This window comes from Perognathus longimembris, chromosome 23 (genome assembly GCF_023159225.1).
Source record: "Perognathus longimembris pacificus isolate PPM17 chromosome 23, ASM2315922v1, whole genome shotgun sequence".
Classification (NCBI taxonomy): domain Eukaryota; kingdom Metazoa; phylum Chordata; class Mammalia; order Rodentia; family Heteromyidae; genus Perognathus; species Perognathus longimembris.
The window spans coordinates 9,027,003-9,041,608 of NC_063183.1; the positions used below are offsets into that span (position 1 = coordinate 9,027,003).

Consider the following 14,606-nt stretch of genomic DNA (forward strand, 5'->3'; position numbering starts at 1 on the left):
ACTGAACGAGGACAATGGGGGTAGAATGTACACCAGATGGATAACTTTGTTTTAAGACAAGATCTCACTAAATAGTCCAGGTTGAACTTGAACTCTCAATTCTTCTGCCTCAGCTTCCCAAGTGCATCCCATGCCCAGCTAAACACCTGAGAAACTCTTACAACTCAGGAAGAAGGTATCAAAAGTGGGTAAAGTGATGAAGCAAAATACAGTGATGAAGAAGGACCCTTGGGCAAGCAGACTTGGATGTGAGCCAGCTTGCAGACAGGTCAAAAGGACCAAGACCAGGGGCCCTGTCACTTCTGCCCAGGCTGTTTATTCTGCACAGAAAGTTCTCACATGCGCTTTCCACAACTAGGTCTCCCTCGCCTTGCACATGGCAGCCTCCAAGTAGCCCTTCCTCAGACGTGGCCGGCACACGGACCAGGCCTCAGGACGCCCCCTCCAGCACGTAGCTCACTCAGTCACTGGCCCCGCCCCTCCTGCCCAGCAGATATCACACTCTTCCTGTGCCTGCCCTGCTTCCTGCCATGTCTCCAGGGAGACACAGAGGGCCAAGTAGCTGCTCGGTGTTTGCTCAGTAAATAGGCCATGGTCTCCAAGGACCCAAGTGACACTTCAGCTTTCGCTCTTTTTCTGGGAGCTTTATTTTCCTCCTCCAAGGCACTCAGCTTTGTGCCGGACACAAAGATGAATTAGATCCAGTCCCTGTGTTTAGGACTTCAAGGTCTAGGGAGACAGTTGGGTAGGTAAATAAGCTCGTTGTAATGGCGTATGAGTACTTGGGGAGATGAAGAAGGGAGAGAAAGACTATCCCAGGAGCATTTTTATTGTTGTTTATTAACTACCCATAGTAAGGGGTTTCACGATGACATTTTCCTACATGCACGTAATGTGCTTTGAGCACATCCCACCCCCCTCCATTACGCCCCCTGATCTCCTCCTCTCTCTGCCTTTTCTTTTCTCTTCCATCCCCCTCTGAGGAATCCCCCCTCTCTTTTTCATGGCCATTTTTGCACTTGACGTTTGCGCTCCTCAAGTTAACACAAATGAGAGAAAACATACAAGAACTAGTTGTCCTGTGAGACTGGCTTGTTTCACATATCACAATGAGCCCACACTTCCATCCGTTTTCCTGCCGATGACCTGACCTCATTCTTCTTGAGGCTGAAGAGCCCATTCATGGGTTGGCGGGCACTTAGGCTGATTCAGTAACTTGGCTGTTGGGAGTAATGTGATGAGTAACACGAGCACGCAGTTGTGGCTACAGTAAGGGGACTTCGATTCTCCACAGAAGTACCGTCTGTGGCTGGATCACAGGGTTCCACTTTTAGACACTCGAGGAACCTCCACACGGACTTCCATCATGGGTAGACCAATTTATATTCCACAAGTAGTGAATAACTTTCTTTTGCATTTGTTATTGTTTTCTTCACTAGAGCCGTTGTGAGAAAGGGTGGGCTAGAATCTCAATGCATATTTATTGGATTTGCATTTCTTTTATGGCTAAGGACATTGAATTTTTTTTTTTTTTTGCCAGTCCTGGGGCTTGGACTCAGGGCCTGAGCACTGTCCCTGGCTTCTTTTTGCTCAAGGCTAGCACTCTGCCACTTGAGACACAATGCCACTTCTGGCCATTTTCTGTATATGTGGTGCTAGGGAATTGAACCCAGGGCCTCATGTATACGAGGCAAGCACTCTTGCCACTAGGCCATATCCCCAACCCTGAATTTTTTTTTTTTTAAATAATCTTCAGCCAGGCACTAGTGGCTCATGCCTCGTTAGCCTAGCTACTCTGCGACAGTGAGATCTAGAAGATTCCAGTTTGAGGCCAGCAAAAAAGTCTTCAAGATTCTATCTCCAACATAACCCACAAAATGCAGGCTGGAGGCAAGGCTCAAGTGGTAGAGTGAAAACTGAGGAAGTATGAGGCCCTGCATTCAAGTCATCTTAGATAAATGATGGGAGGAAAGCGAGTAGGAGTAGAATCTTAATGGACCCTATGTCACCTCTCCCATAAACTTCCCTCTGTTTGTTTTTTTTGTTTGGGGGGGGGGGGTGGGGCTGCTTAGCATCTATTCCTTAATACTGCACCTGTAGTACCTACAGTCCTCTCCTATATGGCATAGCTGGGACCAAGAGGTGAGTCAGCATTGCCCAGATGAGAGGAACTGCTGGCAAAATACAGAGGGGGAAAAAAAAAAAAGACTGAAATAGAACTTGAGGGTGCAGCCCACCTTCCCAGGCTGTGCTGCTAGTTACAACCCTGCCACCACTCACTTCCAACAGAGCTTCGATCTCAAATGTGAGGTGGCTGACATGACACAGGCTTCCCCTGAAACGGTGACGCTGGGAAAGAATTCTGCAATGGGTGAGAGCCAGCGTCAGAGTTTAATGACAGGAGGGCTGGGCAGGGCCACACAGAGCCCCCACCGACACCTTCTGTTTTCATCTCACAATCGATAAAGCCATAAGCCAGAGAGAAATACATTGGTTACATTACTTTTTAAAAGCCTGGAAAAAATATATATATATATAATTTCTTATCGATTAGTTTCTCATCGAAGGCAAGGGCTGTGGATAAAAGAAAATTGACTGCTGAAAATTCTAAAATAAAGAAAGTAAATGAGGGAAGGTGTTTACATTTTTTTTTTTTTTTTTTTTTGCCAGTCCTGGGCCTTGGACTCAGGGCCTGAGCACTGTCCCTGGCTTCTTCCCGCTCAAGGCTAGCACTCTGCCACCTGAGCCACAGCGCCACTTCTGGCCGTTTTCTATATATGTGGTGCTGGGGAGTTGAACCCAGGGCTTCATGTATAGGAGGCGAGCACTCTTGCCACTAGGCCATATCCCCAGCCCTACATTTTTAATTTGGTAGAAGAAGGTGTAATTGATGTACCCAAATGTGCTACTTGTGTACATGCTGCTGAAATTGACACCTGAATTGTTTTGGATCTGATTGACTGATTTTCATTTACTCTAATATTAAAAAAAAAAAAAAGAAAGAAAGATGGGAGCTCATCTCAAATTCAAACAAGCAAAGCAGGGAGCAGGGAGCCCTCCCTTGAATCAACCCCATATCTGGCCCGGCCAGCCACCCAGGCAGTGGCAGCTGACTGAGTGGTACAGGCCAACGGGGAAAGCAGCCTAGCGGGACAGCCTGGCCAGGCTGCTCTGTCTTGAAGGTAGATGGGAATGGAGACTGGAAGAAGTTTGTGCATTTTGAGCTTCCAGGAAACAGACGCAAGGGGGGGAGGGGGCCCTGCTGCATGGGCTGGTGTGGGAAATAATTAGTTTGCTTTCCCTCAAAGGCCAGAGTTCACAGCCAAGATATTTAAGGCAGCTTTACTATAGACAGCTTAAAATAACTATTACAACGGGAAGGGAGAAATAGTCCTGTGTTGTGACATGGGATGCTGGGGAAGAGAGAGGGAAAACTGTAAGGATTTTTACCAAAAGAATCTCAAGGTCACACCTTCAGGCTTGTCAATGCAAGAATGTCATAACATCAAATTGTCTCGAGATTTTTTTTTCTCCTTTTTGTAAGTTGGACACAGAGAGACTTGCCATTAAAAAGGATGAAGAAGGGGTTGGGAATATGACCTAGTGGCAAGAGTGCTCGCCTGGTATGCATGAAGCCCTGGGTTCCATTCCTCAACACCACATATATAGAAAATGGCCAGAAGTGGCGCTGTGGCTCAAGTTGGCCCAGTGCTAGCCTTGAGCAAAAAGAAGCCAGGGACAGTGCTCAGGCCCTGAGTTCAAGGCCCAGGACTGCCAAAAAAAAAAAAAGGATGAAGAAATGTTCTCAAAAAGCAAAATAAGGCGTGACTAGAGGAGGTCTTTTGTTTTTTGGTAGTACTGGGGCTCAAACTGAGGGCCTCATGCTCACTCGGCAGGCCCTCTACCACTTGAGCTATGCCCTTAGTCCCTTTATCCATTGGTTACTTTGCTTTATTCCCAGGCCAACCTGAGCTACAATCCTCCTGCTTGCTTCCTGGTATCATCAAGCAAGGCACCATGCCCAGCCATTGGTTGAGATGGAGTCTCACAACTCAGTTTTTCCCAGGATTCAATCCCCCGTGTCTGCCTCCCAGTTTTCTTGGATTACAAAGCCTGGCTGCCTGATGCACTTTGTGACTTGTCTTCATAATTTCCATCTACATCTTTGTGATTTATTGCAAGCCCCAGTGCTAATAATGGGCCGAGGCCTCCAGCACCCCACAAGCACCGAGTTCTGAATTGGGCACTTTGTTTTCTCCTCCTCCTCCTCCTCCTCCTCCTCCTCCTCCTCCTCCTCTTCCTCCTACTCCTCCTCCTCCTCCTCCTCCTCCCCCTCCCCCTCCTCCTCTTCCTCCTCCTCCTGTCCTGGGGCTTGAACTCAGGGCCTGAGCACTGTCCCTGAGCTTCTTTTGCTCAAGGCTAGTGCTCTACCACTTGAGCCACAGCGCCACTTCTGTCTTTTTCTGTTTATGTGGTGCTGAGGAATCGAACCCATCGCTTCATGCATGCTAGGCAAGCACTCTACCACTAGGCCACATTCCCAGGCCTGAACAGGGCATTTTCAATACTGCTTGTCTCGTCTAGCCTCACAGATTATCAGCAAGGCAAGCAACTCTCTCTCCATCTTGCACAGCAGGTCACAGAAACCCTAAGAGCCTTGCTTCAGACCAAGGTGTGGAGCAGACTCCATGTCTACCTTCATCCTGACTCCATCTTCCTCACAGCACATTCCCAGAGTGCTTTTTACCTCACTAGATGTATGAAAGCTGAATGTTCAATTTTACCACTGGATTTCCTGACTCGTATCAAGCAATAAAGGATAACTTACAAAGAAAAGCAGTTCTAATAAGTAGCCACGAATTTTTTTAAGTGTGCTCTTCCCCTACCTTCCTGGTAAACCCTTGTCCCCCATCTCCTCCTCTTTCTGTCTGTACACTTTATGAAATGAGACCATTTATATTTTCTGGCAAATACAGTTGCATGCCTCCTGTCACTGTGCCTTGGCAAATGTCATTCTTCTTCCCAAATGTTCTTCCTCTGCAATCCACGTGGTGAATTCCTGTTCATCCATCAAAACAGTGACGAAACAATCTTTTGGAAGCCATCTTCTTCATCCCTCTCCCACGCCTACACCCAACAGAACTCAAGCATTCCTCCCGGCCCTCTTTCTGCACTAGGTTTACACTGGCATAGCTATCACAAAGTTTGCGGGCTGGGCTAACATCTCTGCTTCCTGACTTTCCTGCAGGCAAAGGCCATGCCTTCCTTCACTCTGATACCCCATGCTCAGCCCAGTGGCAAATCACAATAAGCATCTAATTAAATTCAACCGAAATTGAAAACAAAAACAAATATCGCAGAGAACTAGAAGAAAGGGAGGCAAGTGCCAATGTTGGGGACGTCTATTACAGAGCAATCAAGCAGACCATGTTTTCCTAATGCAGATTAGAAACCCAGCACAGAGGCAAGCCAGAGCAGCAGCGGGGATTGATGCTTTCCCGACAGCTGTTGGGTGTCTCACCTGATCAATCCTTGCCTTGCCCTGCTGACAATTTCATCTTTCCAAAGACAGAAGAAGCAACAAAGGAGACGGTTCCCAGGCCTGACATCCCGGTAGGTGAGAGAGTAGTGGGATTCTTGAGAAAACAAACAAACAAAAAATGTGTATATAAGCCAGACAGTGAGGGCTCATGCCTGTAATCCTAGCTACTTGGAGGGTAAGACTGGGAGGACGGTGGTTCTAGGCCAGTCCAGGCAGAAAAGTCCATGAGACTCTACTTCAACAGAAGAAGCTTGGCGTGGTGGTGTGTTCTTGTGATCCCAGAAACTACAAGAAGCCTACAGGAAGTGGATCACAGCTCAGGTGCATACCCAGGCAAGAAGCAAGACCATGATCCTAAAAATATATAACCAGCAAACAAAAACAGGGCTAAAGGCATGGTTCCATGATACAGAGCATCAGCCTAGCAAGCACAAGGTCCTGAGTTCAAACCTCAACACTAAAATAAATGGGGGAGGGGCATGTAATCTTACTGATGATAGAAGGAAAGAAGAAGCATCCATTGCGTACCTACTCTATTCATGGGAGGCAGAGATGAAAAATAGGAGGGGGAGGTAGGGGATCACAGTCCAAGGCTGACCTGAGCAAAAAAAAAAGAAAAAAGTGTATGGAAAAAAATAAAGCCAAAAGGACTAGGAATGCAGTCCACGTGGTAAAGTACCTGCTTACCAAGCCCCGGGCCAGCAATGTAAACCCTGAGTAACCTGGCTTCCAGCCAGAAAATCCACCAAGGGAAGGTCCCCCCGGCCCCCCCCAAACCAGATATCCGTCTCTTTGAAGACACAGGCCCTGTCCTGATTTATTCTACATGTTTTCCAGAACAAAAAAATCAAGAAGCAAAAATAAAGTTTTGCAAATATGCTAAAGCCAGACGTGTGTGGAAGCAAATGTTTACGCACACCAGAAGAATAACTACAATGATCATAACAATACTCACTGTTTTGAAGGCCATAATGTAACTAAACACATTTCAGGCAGAGTGCAATTAATCACTGTTCCCACCCCTTGAGGAAGTATGGTTTGGATCCTGTTTGAGGAGAAGGGAATGAGGCAGAGAGATCACACACTTATTTTTACACACACCACACACACACACACACACACAGAGTTTGAAGTAAGAAAGGTGTGGTTCCTAAGGTAACTTCTGTTATTTATCATCCATGTGACCTTGCAGCAATCCACTTAGTCTTTGTATTCTCATCTCCCAAATGGGAAAAAAATAAGATTTGCTACAATAATTGATTAATACTATTAATAAAGTTAATGGCACATAGTAGATGTGCCATGTTAATATCTCTTTTCCCAAAAATCATCCTCATCCCCTCTGAAGTCAGCCCATGCCCTTCCTTCCTCAGGAATACCGTTCAAGTCCTCAGTTGGATAAGAAGCCCTGTGGCGGGCTGAGAGTTGGGTGTGCAACTACGTTGATTTCAGCACTGACTATGAGCAATGGCTAGCTCTGAATCTCCCCAGGGTTCCCACACAATTCGAGTGTCACCGGTGAGGGGATGCTCAGGAAGAGCAATTGGGGAGGGTCTGAGGATGAGCAAGATTCTTACACAGTTTCCTTGAGAACTTGGGAAAGAGCTGAGAGCGTAAGCAGTTGGTTGTGCCATTGAGAAGCAAACATGAATGTGCTAGGTATGACTTTCTGTCAACCACATCTGAAAGGTGGTGTCTAACACCATGTGTCCCGGTATGGAGGCTCAGAGATTTGATATCGTTGGGGATTTGCCCTTATTCGATTTACTGGGCAACTTGTTTACCGAGAGATGCCAGACAGACAACTTCCTGCCAGCTCCCAACCAGCCCCGCCTCAGCCCCTCTCAGCTGCTCTGTCTGGAATACATTGACATTTCCAAACGTATTGATCACAGAGCAGGCTGGGCTTGAGTTGAAGAAGGGGTGAGTGGACTGACTTTATTGCTTGTGGGAAGAAAAAGAAAAAGAAAAAACAAGGGTGTTTTTGTTTGGAGGACAAAACCAAAATTATCAGCTGAATGGGGCTGAATTAAGCACTTAAAGTTCAATCTCCCCAGAGTGCTGACAGTGCAGGTGGAGATCAATAGGGAAACAATTTGCACCCAGAAACCTATCTCTGGTAATTAACAACTAATTGTACCAAGTTTTCTACAGAACTCGGTGAGTTCTAAAGGTTGCCACTCTGCAGGGCAGAATGGCAGGATCAGATCTGGGTCAGGGATCCAGTTTCAGTATGCAGATTCCAGAAGATTCTGCTCCGTTGAGCCCACCTCATGGTTCAGGAAGTAGTACCCTTAGGGTTTTCAAATGTGACTGGGAACAGGCAGCAAAACCATCATTTAAGCAAGACTATCAGCATGGCCACAACAGCTGTTAAGACTATGAAAATCCTTCCATCCCCAGGAACTGGGTGCCCAGGCCTGAACCTCCCACCTCTTTCCCCTCCCACCGTCCAAGACCTAGATGCTTAACCCCCAAGCACTGAGGATGACCAACTATGAGCAAGAGCTTTCCATAATTAATCTCTCAGAAGCCTGTCTACACACACACGCACACAATGGACTAAGGCTACATGTATTCGTGTATATACACACATATTCATATAATATATAAACACAAATCATATTATATATGACTGGAGTGTTCTAAGTACATTATAACATAAAAAATACATATTCTATTCCATTAATGTTTATTTATTATATTCTACATAAATGGATAATTACATATAGATAAGTGCAGATCTAAACTAGAAATACAGGATTGAAGTTTGACTCAAATGGTAGAGCACCTGCCTAGCAAGTATGAAGCTCTGAGCTCAATCTCCAGTGTACTGGGGATGTGTTGATATATTTAACTCTATATATAGTTAACCTCAGATAGTTAACTACTCTCTATATAGTTGACCACAGATAATTAACTATATATCTACATATATGTCTGTATGTGGGTAAGTCTGTGTGTGTGTGTATAGTATAAAACTACAAAACCCAACATAGCTACGTGTAAATATATAGAGAGATTCACTATAGGTAATTATATATACATATATTAACAAGGCATATGGTCATAGGTAACTATAGTTATATACAATATATAAACTATATATTATATGTGAGCAATATGTAGTCCCATGTATGTAGATATATAGGTATAATCTATAGATAATTATACAGTTACTTATACATATGGCTATAAGTAGTTATATGTTTACATATAGTATATGTTATATAGTTTTGTATAGCTTATGAACTATATATATATATATATATATATCCCCACATATCTAACATGCAGACATATATCTATAGTAAACCAATATATACAGCTATGGTTTCATATCTTATATAAACACACACACATATATATAATAAGCTATACCTATGCACACCTAATTTATAGGAATTGGGGCAATATCTTCACCTGAGCACATACGAATCTCTCTCATCTTTCTAACAGCCATCACGCAAAAGTATACCTGGTTCCACAATGAATCCTCCTATTAATGAACACTCACGTTTTCCTACTTTCAGGATTGCCAAGGATGATACAAGCAACACCTTGAGCAACCTTATTTCACACCCACTAACAACCCCACTGAGTAGATCCGAAGAAGTAGACACATTGTACTGATGGAGCTGCGTTGACTTTGCTAGACCCTGACAAGCGACTCTCCTTCTTTTACACCCTCGATGGCTGCCAGTGTCTCCTTCATCCAGATGGTTCTCAGCGATGAGCCCTCGGAGGGAAAGACCCATGCGCTGTGCCCGACTGCATGTGACCATCAGTGCACACAGCCTTTTATGTCTGCATAGGCACACATTTGTCCATGGTGCGGCTGGGGGAGCTTCAATGCTGTGTGTCGGCATCAGCCTGCTCCAAATGCCCCCAAGCTCCCGTCTGCTGATTTCCTGAGAGCAGCAGGCGGCAAGCCAATCTCCCTGCACAGTCTGGCAGTCAGAGTTTGGTCATCAATTGTCATTGGGTCTTGAAGCCACGCTGCTGTCTGCAGAGCAGTGTGAAGTCTCTCTGCGAGTTCTGCCAGCTCCTGTCCACTACATCCAGCCTGTAATGTCATCATGCTCTCGTGAAGGACATCTGTCAGTCTCTGCCTCTCTAATCATGGGGCTAGAATGCAGCATGGAGGGCTGGACGGAAACAGACCCCATAAGAAACAAAGCTCCAGGACACAGGAATGGGTGGAGTGAGAGAGGACTCTCTGGTAACAGCGTCTCCAACCCCAGCTCAGCCAGCCCAATGCCCCATGAGAGGAAACAGAAAGCATTTCTGTTCATTCCACCAAAGCCCCAAGACAGCTTTTAAGAATGACCAGCGGGGCTGGGGATATAGCCTAGTGGCAAGAGTGCCTGCCTCGGATACACGAGGCCCTAGGTTCGATTCCCCAGCACCACATATACAGAAAACGGCCAGAAGCGGCGCTGTGGCTCAAGTGGCAGAGTGCTAGCCTTGAGCGGGAAGAAGCCAGGGACAGTGCTCAGGCCCTGAGTTCAAGGCCCAGGACTGGCCAAAAAAAAAAAAAAAAAACAAGAATGACCAGCACACAATAAAACTGGAAACCATAACTCAAAAACAAAAATAGGAAAATGGGGACTAAAGGGGAACCCCCTCAGGCAAGGCATGAGGCTCTACCCAGATCTTAGGCTTTCAGATTCTAGCTGGGCTCTAAACTCCCTAGTGGCCAAAGCAAAAAAAAAAAAAAAAAAAAAAGGAATTAAGTCTAATACATATGAAGAAGATCACATGCTTAGACTTTAAGAATTACATTGGAGGCGAAAATGCAAATTAAGTGATGCAACCATTCATTTCTCAGGATGTCCCTGCTGCTCCACTAACACAGGTCTGGAATGGAAAACCCAGCCTGGCACCTCCCATCCAGCTCCCAAGATCCTTCGGAACTGCTCTGATGCATGGCACCACAACCCAGTCCAGGCAACACTCAACCTTCATTAAAGAATTTATTCTGAATAACGAGAAAAGGTGTGTCAGGGAAACAAAACATCCCTCTAAAGACCTGGATTGAAACCCCTGACTTGGCTATCTTTTCCTCTAGATCCACTGAAACACTCTGTCCACCACTAGCAACGGCTACTCTGGCTAACAGAGGTCCACCATCCCGGACAGGGGGGCCCTTCAGACTTTGTTTAAAGGGTCCTGAGAGGGGTTCTATGGTGGGGATACTTTACTTTATCTTATACTTGAACCATCTGACCTCAACGGTGTCCCTCCTTATCAACTTCACCCCAGCTGTCAGCCTTGCAAGCAGAAACAGAAACAGAACAAACAAAAACAAAAATAAAAACCAACTAACAAAAAACAATGCTTTTCCTCTCCTTAAATTTTGCTTAACCCACCCCCCCACCCCCGCCCCCCAATAGTCTGTTTGCCAGAGACAGCCTGGGGCCGGGGGGTGGTCTGGAAGCTGAGCCTTGAGCGCCATCTAGGAGCCGAGGGAGGCACTGCAGGCCCACGTCAGTGTTTGCAGCTCCAGTCCTCCAACTCAGTAACAGACAGACAGACGCACCAGTTCACTAGCTGGTGTGCAAAGCAAGGCTATGGTGCCAATCTTGCTGGATGAATGGAGGATGAAGTAGAATACATAATCCAGCATGCAATATGCAGGCAATGGACAGCTATTCCTAGCCCACACAGTGCCAAAGGCACATTGAGTGCAAAGGCAAGTAGGAGGGGAAGGTTGCTTTCTAACCTATCTGTGAAACAGGGGACGTCATGGAGTTTTGGAAGCAGATGTGGCATAACCCATGCGTACGACACGTGGCCCACAGTAACCGCTCAGCTGACAGGAGGGGAAGAGGAAGGAGCTGTAAATCTGGCCCTGGGGGTGGGCCTTGAGGTTAAGCAAATACATGTGACCGGTGTAAAGATAAATAAGACAGTTTCTAGGTGAAAGCCAGATGTTATTACTAGAGCAAGATCATGTAGCAGACACAGGAACAAAGCATCCATAACTGTAGAGGATATTTCTTTTTTTTATTGTCAAAGTGATGTACAGAGAGGTTACAGTTTCATACGTTAGGCCTTGGGTATATTTCTTGTACTGATTGTTACCTCTTCCTCATTCCCCCCTCCCCCTTCCCCCTTTTCCTCCCACCCCATGAGTTGTTCAGTTGGTTTACACCAAATGGTTTTGCAAGTATTGCTTTTGGAGTGGTTTATCTTTTTATCCTTTGTCTCTCGATTTTGATATTCCCTTTCACTTAAAATCCATTGAATATATTGTCCTCGGATAGAGGACGTATCAGATATTAAACTGATAAGAACAGATACTACACTTGATCTTAGCCAAAAGGCTGAGAAGTAATAGGAGGATATTTCTTATTTAAGCCATAGCATTATGGCTATCATGAGGCCAAAGCCTCTACAGTGTGTGTCTGACTGTATCAACTATCCTATAACCCCAATACACACCTCCCAACAAAGGACAACCACCCTTCCCCACCCCCTTATAGACACAGTGAGGGGCTCAGAATGGTGAGAAGATCCACAGGTGAGAATGACACAATGGTACAGTGCTGTCACTATAGAAAACACAGTTACTCTATGACTCCACTCCCAGGTAGTCTCCAAGAGTATTTCAAAGTACATCATTTGGAGGCTGTAGCTCAAGTGGTAGTTGGTGACCATCTCTTCTTTATTCTCAAAATGCCTTCTGCACTTCTGCCACTAAAATAGAAGAAATTCACAGCCTTCTTTTCACCCATCTCTATCCTATCCCCAGCACTCTACCATTCTATCACACTACTGTCATTTCCCAGTGCCTTTCCCATCCATATTTCCTCTCTAAGACACCCTCCACTTCCGCCTGGATGCCTGCAGGACCCTCCTCCCTGAGCTCTCTGCTCTTGGCCTCTTCTCCTTTCAGCCCACCCTGAAGGGACTCCCAGGCACAGCAGCCTCTCAGCAGGTCTACTACAAGTCGAACCCCTCCAGCTCTACGTCTTCCTCCAGGAAGCTTTAACCTGCACAGTAGTCAGGCAGGACAATCTCTGCTTCCCCTAAGCATGGGACCCACACTCTCCCAATACATGAGAGTAGCATGAGGAGGCTGCACGCCACGCTCACCCCTAACAAGCTCTTGGAAATGTGCCCCCTGCCCTTCTGCTCCAGGAAACACAAATCCAGACCACAAGGAGATTGCTAGTACTCCACACACACTCGGGCACAGACAACACGGAAGGACTGACAAGTGTTGAGAATACGAGAAGAAACTGGAACCTTCCTCTAGGTATGCACACACAGTGAGACCAAAGGAGGAGGCTCTTAGGAGAGTACAGGGTGCCTCTGAGCATACAAAATACTACATACCAAAATGAACTCCAGGTAATTCAATCGAGGGTTTTTTACATTTTTTTGCTGTTTTTGTTTTCTTTCCTTTTTGTTCTGTTTGTTTATCTGTCTTTGGGAGGGCAAGGGGAGGCACAGAAATGGAGGGACAAGAGGTGAGCAAATGCAGCAGTGGCACTCACTGGACACGATGTTGAAAATGAACTAAACTTGTTGGTGGGGATGGGAGGGGCAAAGTGGGAGACAGCGAGGGAAAGGGTGACATTGTCCAAAAAGAAACGTACTCTTTACCTGGCTTATATAACTGTAACCCCTCTATATGGCACCTTTATAAATACAAAAAAATAAAAACAAAAAAGAGAAATAGAAACTTTCAAGTTCTACTGACAACTGGAAACAAAGATGGCAGTTCTTCAAACCGTTACATACAGTTATCATGTGGCCCAGCAATTCCACCCCTAGGTACTCCAAGATACAGGCTTACACCTGTCATCCTGGCTAGCTGGGCGGCTATGAGCTGAGGACCTCGGTTCAAAGCCAATCCAGACAGCAAAATACATGGGTCTCTTATCCCCCTGGGTGTCTCTCACCCCACCCCCACCCCCACCTCCAGCCACACCTGCTTCAATTCCCATTATCCCCCTGGGCCTCCTCAATACCAAGCCATAGCCCCAGCCTGTTAAATGGAGAGAAGACTCTAATTGTGCCTGACCACAAGGTCTGCAGGGAGTTAATAAATTATTCCAAGAGAATATTTGCACTGAAGGCAGTATTGACTGCAGTCCATTTCCTGAGCTGGCATAAATTATTTTTTTTTCCTTCAGCAATTGCTGCAAAAGCAAGTTCAAGTGCAAATCTCAAGGCCCCGTCTATGGATCCCTTGCTTTATCACCAAGGATACGGTTTTCAAAGCCCGCCTCCCCGTTAGTGCCGTCACAAAGGGATAATCCCTAGGGAAGAGGACAGATTCGTCTCAGGGGTCTTAGAAAAGGCACTTCAATTCTACTCTGTGAGGCATGATCCCTAATCTATAAACTAAGATTTCTTTCTTTCCCTTCAAGCTTTCCTCTTTTTCCCTAAGGAAACTACAACTGATTTATTCAAGTACTGTAATTCTCAGTGAATAGAAACAACCTAAATGCTCATCAGCAGAGGACAGTAGAATATTTTTATGTCCCAGTAAAGGAGTAGTCTCCCAGTTTGTATCTTTTAGATAGTATTAGCAAGGTTCAGAAAAGCGTATGACATTTCTGTGTAGGACAGTAAAAGGAACTGGGCACTGATGGTTTACACCTGTAATCCTAACTCCTTGGGAGGCTAACATCCAGAGGATCACAGTTTAAGGCCAGCTAGGGAAGAAAAGTCCACAAGACACCATCTCAAGGAAAGAAGTTGGTGTAGTAGCATACACCTATGAGCCCAAACTATGAAAGAGAGGCTGGTACTCAAAGAACTGCAATTCCAGACCAACTTAGACAGAAAAGTCCCGGAGACTCACTCCATCTCAGTCGAAGAATTTGGGTGTGGTGATACAAACCTATCGTGCCAGTTACAACAGAAAGCCTGAAATAGGAGGGCTACAGCCCAGGTGTGTGCCAAGACAGGAAGCAAATCCGACTTCAAAACTAATACAAAAGAAAGAGCTGGAGGTGTGGCTCAGTGGTAGAACACCTGCCAGATAAGTACACAGTCCTGAGTTCAATCTCAGCATTGAAAAGAAAAAAAGGTGATAGAAACATAT

The 14,606-nt window shown here is 45.7% G+C and overlaps 1 pseudogene; it reads right to left on the reverse strand.

The window, feature by feature from the left end:
- Positions 1-11,762: 11,762 nt before the first annotated feature.
- Positions 11,763-11,883, reverse strand: LOC125341232 (annotated as a pseudogene).
- Between the last annotated feature and the right edge of the window lie 2,723 nt (positions 11,884-14,606).